General features: G+C 39.6%; 1 pseudogene; it reads left to right on the top strand.

Moving 5' to 3' along the window:
• Window positions 1-4,254: 4,254 nt before the first annotated feature.
• On the top strand, window positions 4,255-7,606 carry LOC116584043 (annotated as a pseudogene).
• Window positions 7,607-9,657: the final 2,051 nt, after the last annotated feature.

The following is a 9,657-nucleotide window of genomic DNA, read 5'->3' as shown; positions in this document are numbered from 1 at the left end:
ACTTTTCCACTGAAGGAAAAGCTGGTTGTTGTAGTTGTAGTTGTTTGTTTGTTTTAGTCTCCTCCCAGTTTTTATTATTATAATGTGGAATGAGGAATGTTAGATTGAAAAGTGAATTATTTTATAGACAAAAATCGTTACTTGATTCACCTCCTGGTACAGCAGATGGAACTCCTGAAAATATGCCCTTTTGCCTTATGGAAGAGTAACAGTTATGCTTACTTCTGAAACATACTTGGTGGTGGCCCTAAATAGTGACACCATAGTAAACATTTTGAATATTTGCAATTAATTTTTATAGTCATAGGGCTCCAAAAGGCACTGCTGGTATCTTAGCAGGTATTTCAATAAAGCTAAAAGTTGCCTGACTGTTTAAAAATATTAACAAGGCACAAAACATGGCAGAAGTATTGTCCTCAGATATTATTTTTTTCCATATGCTCCTGATTCCAGACATGACAAGTTATTTTTAAAAAATTTTTTAATAAAAGATTTTATTTATTTATTTGACAGAGACCACAAGTAGGCAGAGTCAGGCAGAGAGAGAGGAGAAAGCAGGCTCCCTGCTGAGCTGAGAGCCCGATGTGGGACTCGATCCAAGGATCCTGGGATCATGACCTGAGCCAAAGGCAGAGGCTTTAACCCACTGAGCCACACAGGCGCCCCCATGACAAGTTATTTTTGATAGATATATATACAATGTATTTCCCAGTTATAAGAAAAATGGTTCTGCTATTTTTAACCTTTTTTTAATTACATAATTTTTTAAATTAAAATTTGATTTTTTAATGTTTTACTTTACTTTTCTTTTTTTTTAAAGATTTTATTTATTTATTTGACAGACAGAGATCACAAGTAGGCAGAGAGGCAGGCAGAGAGAGAGAGAGAGAGAGGGAAGCAGGCTCCCTGCGGAGCAGAGAGCCCGATGCGGGGCTCAATCCCAGGACCCTGAGATCAGGACCCGAGCCGAAGGCAGCAGCCCAACCCACTGAGCCACCCAGGCGCCCCAATGTTTTACTTTTCAATATACTACTTAGAATATAAAACCTATTCCATTTTGTAAGAAGTTTACCATTTAAAAAATGGTAATTTTCTCATTGTGTCTTCCCCTCACATTGCTTTATTTTGAATAAAAAATTTCACAATAAACATAACTGATGCTTTCCTTCTGATGGTCCCTCTGTTGGTCATATTGTATATGAGCCATGACAATTAGTTTTACAAAATTTATTGATGTTTGTTGATATGTTTTATCATAACTAATTTTCCCTCCCTTATCTAGATTCCCCAGCTTTCAGACAGGTGGACACTTCAATAAACCATACTCAAGGGATGTATCAAGTACTTCTTAGACATTCTCTCAGATCCTTGAGGTCTCATTTTGCCTAGGGATTTGCAATAGGTTCTGCCAGAGGCACCACTGTGACAACTGATGTCCATGGTCTATCTCCTGCTAAGCTCAAGAGGTCACTGGTTTCCAAGTTTATCTATACAATTAATGCATTCCAGCAAGTTCTTTTTTTTTAATATTAACAAACTTATTTTAAAGTTTATATGGAGAGGCAAAGACTCACAATAGTCAACATAGTGTTGAAGGAGAACAAAGACTGAGGACTGACTTCAAAGTTTACCATAACGATGGGGCGCCTGGGTGGCTCAGTGGGTTAAGCCTCTGCCTTCGGCTCAGGTCATGATCCCAGGGGCCTGGGATCGAGTCCCGCATTGGGCTCTCTGCTCAGCAGGGAGCCTGCTTCTCCTCATCTCTCTCTCTGTCTGTCTCTCTGCCTATTTGTGATCTCTCTCTCTGTCAAATAAATAAATAAAATCTTAAAAAAAAGTTTACCATAACGATAATTGTAAGCAAGATATTGTAATACCACAGAAAGACTAGATTAAAGGAACAGAATATATATTATCAATTATATTTTATATTTAATATAAAAGCAAAAGCAATACAAGAGAGCAAAGTACAATCTTTTAAACAAATGGTTCTGGAGTAATGGTGAAGCTAAATGTAAAAATATAAAATAAAAATAAAATAAAATAATAAAATAAAATAAATCCAGGCAGATATCATACACTCTTCACAAAAATTAACTCAGATTGGATTATAAACCTAAACATGAAACATGTAGAAGGTAATATAGAAGAAAATTTAAATGACCTTGGTTTTGTCGATAACTTTAGCTACAAAAGCACAAGCACTGAATTTAAAAATGTCTACTCTGTGAAGCACAATGCCAAGAGAATGAAAAGGCAAAGCACAGACTATGAGAAAAAATTTGCAAAATACACATCTGGCAAAGGACTGTTAATCAAAAATACACAAAGACCCCTTAAAACTCAACAATGGGGGACAAACCTGATTAAAAATGAGCCAAAGACCTTAGCAGATACCTCACAAAAGAAAATATTACAGATGGCAAATAAGCATATAAAAAGATGCTTCACATCATATGTCATCAGGAAAATGCAAATTAAAACAAAAAAGAGACACCAGTACATACCCAGAATCCAGAACACTGACAACAGAACACGAAATGTTGGTGAGGATGGGGAGCAACAGGAATGTTCTTCCATGTCTATTGAGAATAAAGAATGGAAAACAACTTGGCAGTTTCTTACAAAACTAAACATATTCTTGCCAGATGATTCAGCAGTAGCAGTTCTTGGTATTTATCCAAAGAAGATGAAATCTATACCCACAAAGATGTCTATAGTAGTTTTATTCATAACTGACAGAAGCTTGGAAGCAACCAAGATATCCTTCCATAGGTGAAAGGTCAAATAAAGTGTAGTACATGCAAACAATGGAATATTATTTAATGCTAGAGAAATGAATTACCAAGCCATGAAAAGATATGGATATAAATATTTAATAAATATTTGATTTTAGGCTTCTACCAGTCTATCAATAGTATTAGTATATTTTAACAGTGAATGCTCAGCATTCATGAATTTACCTAATAAAATATTTTGGGTTCAATATTTTAAATACTTCAACCTCTATGATTATATTCCTAATAATTTTGAATTGGGGTAAATAAACCTTAATTTTTTGTAACTTGTTTCTTATTGCAAAAGAGCTCAATGAAATTTTAGAAAATAAAAATTTACAAAAAAAAAGTTTAGTTTACTATTGCCAAATAATTTAAAACTTTATCTTATATTCAAATACATATATTTTTCTAAATTGATTTATATGCTACTAAAACCAAACACTTTTAGTTATACTAGATTTCATATCATGCAATCAATGCCAGAAAGCCATCTGGCAATGATTTGTCTTAAATAGAGTTAAGATGGGTGTTATTACAATGCAAGATGGAAACAAAGATAGTATAACAATTGGTGTTACATAACTTTTCCGTTTTGATCAAGCTACTAATCTACAAAAGGCTTTTATCAGTGACAGACTTGAGAATTTAACAAAACTTTTAAACTAGCATGTGCGACTCATTCCTAGAAAACAACACAATCAGTAACACTTTATTTAGATTAAATCATGACTATTTCTCCATTTGAATAAAAAAGGTAGCAACCCCAATAAGTTTATTGAACATGAAAAGTTGAAATGCTATAATGCTCCTAAGGAATTAAATGATCCAGTCATGAATTACAAAAAAAGGATATAAATTACCAAAGTGTTTGTATAATTGTAATGTACAACTGCCCATTATCGTTCAATAGTGTAGGCTTGTACAAGAACTCTATAAAAGAACTCCACTTCTAAACTGTGGAAAATATGTTCCCTTTCCCCCTATATACAACTATTAAGCCATTCATTTAGCTTTTAAAATATCCACTTAATACAGGCTTTTTACTCATTTGAACAGGCAGCAGGGCTCTATTCTTATTGCTTACATCTGAAGGATAGACTTCTAGCGTAAGAGGTAAAGCCCATAAAGGAGCCCAATAATAACAACAAAATACAGTTTAGTGAGTCCTTACAATCTGCCAGCTACCTTTCTGAGAATACTTCAATTAATAAGACATATAAAATACCTGACCACAAAGAGCTTACATTCTTTTGAAATATAAGAGTGAAATAAACCAATAATAGAGGGGCACCTCGGTGGCTCAGTCCATTGAGTGACTGCCTTTGGCTTGGGTCATGATCTCAGGGTCCTGGGATGTAACTCCCCAGCAGGCTTTCTAGGCAGTGGGGTGTTTTCTTCTTCCTCTGCGCACCCTCCCAATTCTCTCTCTCTCTGTCTCCAATAAGAAAATAAACCAGTAATAGAATAATGATTGATGGTTGATGGTGATAAGTGTTACAAAGCAATACAAGAAAGGTAAAAGCCATTGGAGAATGCTGGGATGAAAGTTAATTTTATTTTGTGTTGGGTGGTTATATCTCATTTATGAGATGTTATTTGCACAAAGACCCAGGAAGTGAAGGAGAGTGTTATACAAATATTAAAGGAAAAGATTGCTCTAGGCAGAGCAAGTAAGTCTATAGACTTTGTGTGAACAGCTTGTCTGTTACTTTTGAGGAAAAGCAAGGAGGCCAATGAGGAGTTCATAGTGGTGGAGAGAGGAAGAACGTATTGATGTAGGACCTTCTAGTACATTGAAACGCCTTCAGTTTTTATTTAATATGAAAGGGGAAGATACCAAAAGACTTTCAACAGCAGAATAAAATCATCTGACTTGATTTTTAGGTTAAATTGCTGTACCAAAATAAATTTGCAGGGAGAAAGGAGTGCAGTATGCATGGAAGTGGGGTTATCAATCAAGTCAATAATTCAGGAACATATGACGGTGTTTTTAGCATGCTGGGTGGTAATAGAAGTGGTGAGGTATGGTTTTCATTTTGTATATATTTTGATGGTGAATATTCTGGTGAACAGGATGGGGTATGTGCAGGACAGACAATATCAACATTTATTTTACCTGCACAAACAGAAGGGTGGAGTCTTCATTCCCTGATATGGAGAGAACTCTGAGTTCAAATGTTCTTTCTCATTAAATGGCATAGTGATGATGAGGATTTAGTCAGACAGTGAAAGAGAGCAGTAAGCATAGTGTTCAGCGGTAAGACATTATAATACATTTGAACATCAAAAGACGTTGTGTTGGATCATCTGTTTATGTGAGTAAATAAATAAATAAAGCTTCCTGGGGTTCTGATAGAGGTAAAGAAGACTGCTATATGATCCAAAGGGGCACGTGCACCAAATGTTTATAGCAGCAATATCCACAATAGCCAAACTATGGAAAGAACCTAGATGTCCATCAACAAATGAATACTATGCAGCCATCAAAAGAAATGAAATCTTGCCATTTGCGTTGACAAGGATGGAACTAGAGGGTATTATGCTTAGCAAAATAAGTCAACCAGAGAAAGACACTATCATATGATCTCCCTGATATGAGGAAATGGAGGTGCAATGTGGGGGGTTTGGGGGACAGGAAAAGAGTAAATGAAACAAGATGGGATCGGGAGGGAGACAAACCATAAGAGACTCTTAATCTCACAAAACAAACTGAGAGTTGCCGGGGGGGTGGGGAGGGTAGGGAGAGGGTGGTGGGGTTATGAACATGGGGGAGGGTATGTGCTGTGGTGAGTGCTGTGAAGTGTGTAAACCTGGCGATTCACAGACCTGTACCCCTGGGGCTAATAATACATTATATGTTAATTTAAAAAAAAAGAAGAAGAAGAACACGACTATAAATCAAATGCTATGGTTTTCAGCAAAGAGTGTGTAATCAGGCATATTTTATTAAAGTAACCAAGTAAAATGATGGTCGAAAATTGGAATAACAGAAAACATAAAAATCAGAGATTTTAAAAAGAGATATGGGAGAGTGTAGAGAATATAGTCAATGATATTATAATAGTGTTATATGGTGACAGATGGTGGCTATATTTGTAGTGATCATAGAATAATGTATGGAGATACTGAAAACCTGAAACCAATGTCACACTGAATATCAACTATACCCAAATAAAAAAATAGTAAAAATAAAACATTTTAATTTAAAAAGATAAAAAGAGGGACAAGAATTTGAAAAGTGAATTTCAAAAAGAGTAAAGATGAGGCTAAGACATACTCTGAACCTTGAGGAAAACACCATTTTGAAAATTCTTCCCATTTTGAGAAAACTCAAATGAATCAATACCATAAAAGAACCCATTTTAACTGAGAGATGTAATGAATGCTCAAGAAATAATTTTATGACAGGATAATTCTTCCCTATGAAACAGCATACAGAAACCAGGGGAAACACCTGGAAGCAAAATAAACTATACTGAAAATAAGAATTAGGAAAAAGATAAATGATGAAAGATAAGAAAATTAGACCTGCGACAGAGACCTAGTGAAGAGAATTTTTAGCTTGTGGTTTAATGTTTTTGAGGATAATCTAGAGTTCATAACTGCCTTGAGGCAGGCTGGTTGTAGGCAGTTTAGGCAGACCCCTAAGACAGGCCTACTTTGGGCAGGTGGTGTTGGAGGAGGCCATTGGGCTGGACAAAGACAAATCCAACCATTTGACTAAAGTGTCTGTGAAGATGTTGAAGTCAGATGCAACAGAGAAAGACCTGTCAAACCTAATCTCAGAAATGGAGATGATGAAGATGATTGGACAGCACAAGGACACCATCAACCTGCTGGGTCCTGCACACAGGACGGTCCTTCGTACACTATCATGGAATATGCCTCCAAAGACGACATACAGGAGTACCTGCAGGCCCAGAGGCCTCCTGACCTGGAGTACTGTTACAATATCAGCCACAATGCGGCAGAGCCACTCTCCTCCAAGGACCTGGTATCCTGTGCCTATCAGGTAGCCTGAGGCATGGAGTACCTTGCCTCCAAGAAGTGCATACACCAAGACCTGGCCACCAGGGAAGTGCTGGTGACAAAGGACAACATGATGAAGATCTCAGACTTCAGCCTTGCCAGAGATATCACCACATCAGTTACTATAAAAAGACAACCAACAGTGGACTGCCTGTGAAGTGGATGGTCCCTAAGGCCATGTTTGACCAGATCTACATCCACCAGAGTGACTTCTGGTCTTTTGGGGTGATCCTGTGCAAAATCTTCACTCTGGAAGCCTCCCATATCCTGGAGTGCCTGTGGAGGTGGTTTTCAAGCTGCTGAAGGAGTCATTTGATGGATAAGCCAGTAAGTGCACCAGAGAGTTATACACAATAATGAGGGGTGGCTGGCATGTGGTACCTTCGAGCTGCTGGTAGAAGACCTGGATCATACTGTGGCCTTGACCTCCAACCAGGAGTACCCGGACCTGTCCTTGGCCCTGGAACAATACTGTCTATGTTTTCCCAACACCCAAAGCTCCACCTGCTCCTCAGAGAAGAATTCCACCTTCTCTCATGTGCCGTTGCCCAGGGAGGCCTATCTGCCCTGACACCCAGCCCAGCTTGCCAATGGTGGACTCAAATGACTAGTATCCCTATTACTCCTGTCCAGATTCCGTCATAAGCTGTAACCCTTACCCCCCACCCTCCCTGCAAGACTCACTGCCTTCTCCTTTGTCCCTTTCCTACTGGCAGGAGCCAGCTGCCTACCTGAGGCCTTCACCCCTTGAATTTCACCTCTCTTCCCCTTCCTCTTCCTCCTCCTTACAACCTGCTCATGAAAGAAAGGAACAGCGAGGCAGGTACTTTCTCGTGGCTACTTCCTTCCCTCCCATATGTTGGACCAAGACCCCTCCCTGTCATTTGGTACTGCCTGGACGTCGAGGGAGTGGGAGATGAGGCATGCCAGTGAAAGCTGTCAGAGCTTTCCTGTTTTGATTTTGTCTGCTTAGCATAACATGTAAGACTGAGTTCTGGTGGCAGGGACCTAGTCCTTGGGGCTATAGCACTAGCGAGGGGAGGTCAACTGCTCTGGGCCTTGGCTAAGAGCAACCCCTGCTCCAGAGATATGGTGCCAAGGGCTTATTAATTTTGATACTAATTTGCTTTGCTGACCAAATACCTGGTATCAAAAGATGGGAAGGCAAAGACTGGAAGCAGTGTTGCGACCATGGGGTCCAGCCCCAAACTATGAAGAAAACACAAAGTGTATAAATCTGAGTAAGTATATATTTACACACCTTTTTAAATAGGTTGTTATCAAAGATTTAATCAATGGGTAATATGCTCCTCGTGGCTGGGAAGCATCAGTTGCTGAAAGACCCGCGGATCCCCTTACCCAAGAATCCAACACTGCCACTGGATGCAAACAGCAAGAGGTTTATTGGGACGCAGGTACCGGCGGGCGGACAAGTCTAGAGAGGACTTGCGCGCCTGCCCTTTGTTCAGGGTCTTTTTATGGGGTTTGGGGAGGCAAAAGCGTACGTACAGAAGCAGAAGCATAGTTATTGGTTAAGTTGAATGTAAAGCATACCTGGTGCCTATTGATTGGTTTTGGGAGAGCCCGCGCGGGAAAGGGAAGTCAGGATGGGGTTAAGCCTGCGTGATCCTGTGCACGTAGCTGGGGGTCGGTTCTTGGGCAAACATCCTTTGAGGTGGGGAGGAAGGGTGGGCGTATTGTTCAAACGACAAGAATTTGGCCTTGTGAGGCCCATCTCTCCAGAATGTCCTTGGGTTCTGGTTATCTCTCATCCTGCTGCCGGCTGCTTGTAAAGTTTTAACAAAAGCTACAGTTATAAGCCAAAGCTAAGCGGTTACAGAAAAGCAAGAGAGCAAGGTTAATTATGGGGGGGCTTTTTCTAATGGGGGTCTTACATTCCCCCCTTTTTCTTGTTTATGGATAGAATCCTATATCCATTAGGTTTATTTACCCAATGGGTCAGTTAGCTTAACTGATTGATATTGCTGAGTTAATACCATGGCTTGGATGAGTGACAGTCTGTCTTTCATAAATTGGGTCAACCTGTTAACGATACATGGCCCAAAAGTTAGAATTAATATTAAGAGCATTATGGGTCCTATTAAGGAGGTTATCAGGGAGGTTAACCAAGGTGAGCGGTTCCAAATCCCTTCATACCAAGATTGTTGGGATTCAAATTCCCTTTTACGCTTATTCAGCCTTTCTTTTAATCTGTCTAGAGTTTCTGTTACCACTCCAGTCTGGTCAGCATAAAAACAACATTCTTCTTTGAGAGCGGCACATAGGCCACCCTCTTTAAGGAATAGTAAATCCAGGCCCCTTCTGTTTTGTAACACCACCTCTGATAGGGAAGTCAGGGATTCTTTAAGGGCCCGCACTGACTGCTCTAAGGCCCTAAGGTCTTCATTCATAGCATGGTGTAAAAGTAGGTATTGATCTGTTCGGACTAGGGCCGTTGCCCCGGTACCTACCCCGGCTGCAATGCCCCCTACCCCTAACAGCATAGCTAGGGTGATTAGAGCGACGGGTTCACGCCTTATTCGGGTAAGATCACTCCATTCATGGTAACTAAGGACCAGTTCATCTGTGTGGTAGGTTATTCGGGGCCACAGTTGTATTAACACACAATAGTCAGTGGTTTGATTTAAGATTGTAGCAGATATGCAAGGGGTTAAGCCGGTGTTACATGCCCAATAGGTTCCATTGGGTGGGATCAAATAATAGGATCCAGCCCATATTTTATGGGTTGAATTACAAAGCGCCTTTCGAATATGGTGGGGTGGGGTGCCTATACACAGTCCTGTTCCCGAGACTTGTGAGAGGGTTAGGATATGTTCTTGGCCATGAC

Source organism: Mustela erminea, unplaced genomic scaffold (assembly GCF_009829155.1).
Source record: "Mustela erminea isolate mMusErm1 unplaced genomic scaffold, mMusErm1.Pri scaffold_88_arrow_ctg1, whole genome shotgun sequence".
Taxonomy (NCBI): domain Eukaryota; kingdom Metazoa; phylum Chordata; class Mammalia; order Carnivora; family Mustelidae; genus Mustela; species Mustela erminea.
The sequence above is the reverse complement of the archived record's forward strand: the minus strand, read 5'-3'. Positions and strand labels throughout refer to the sequence as shown.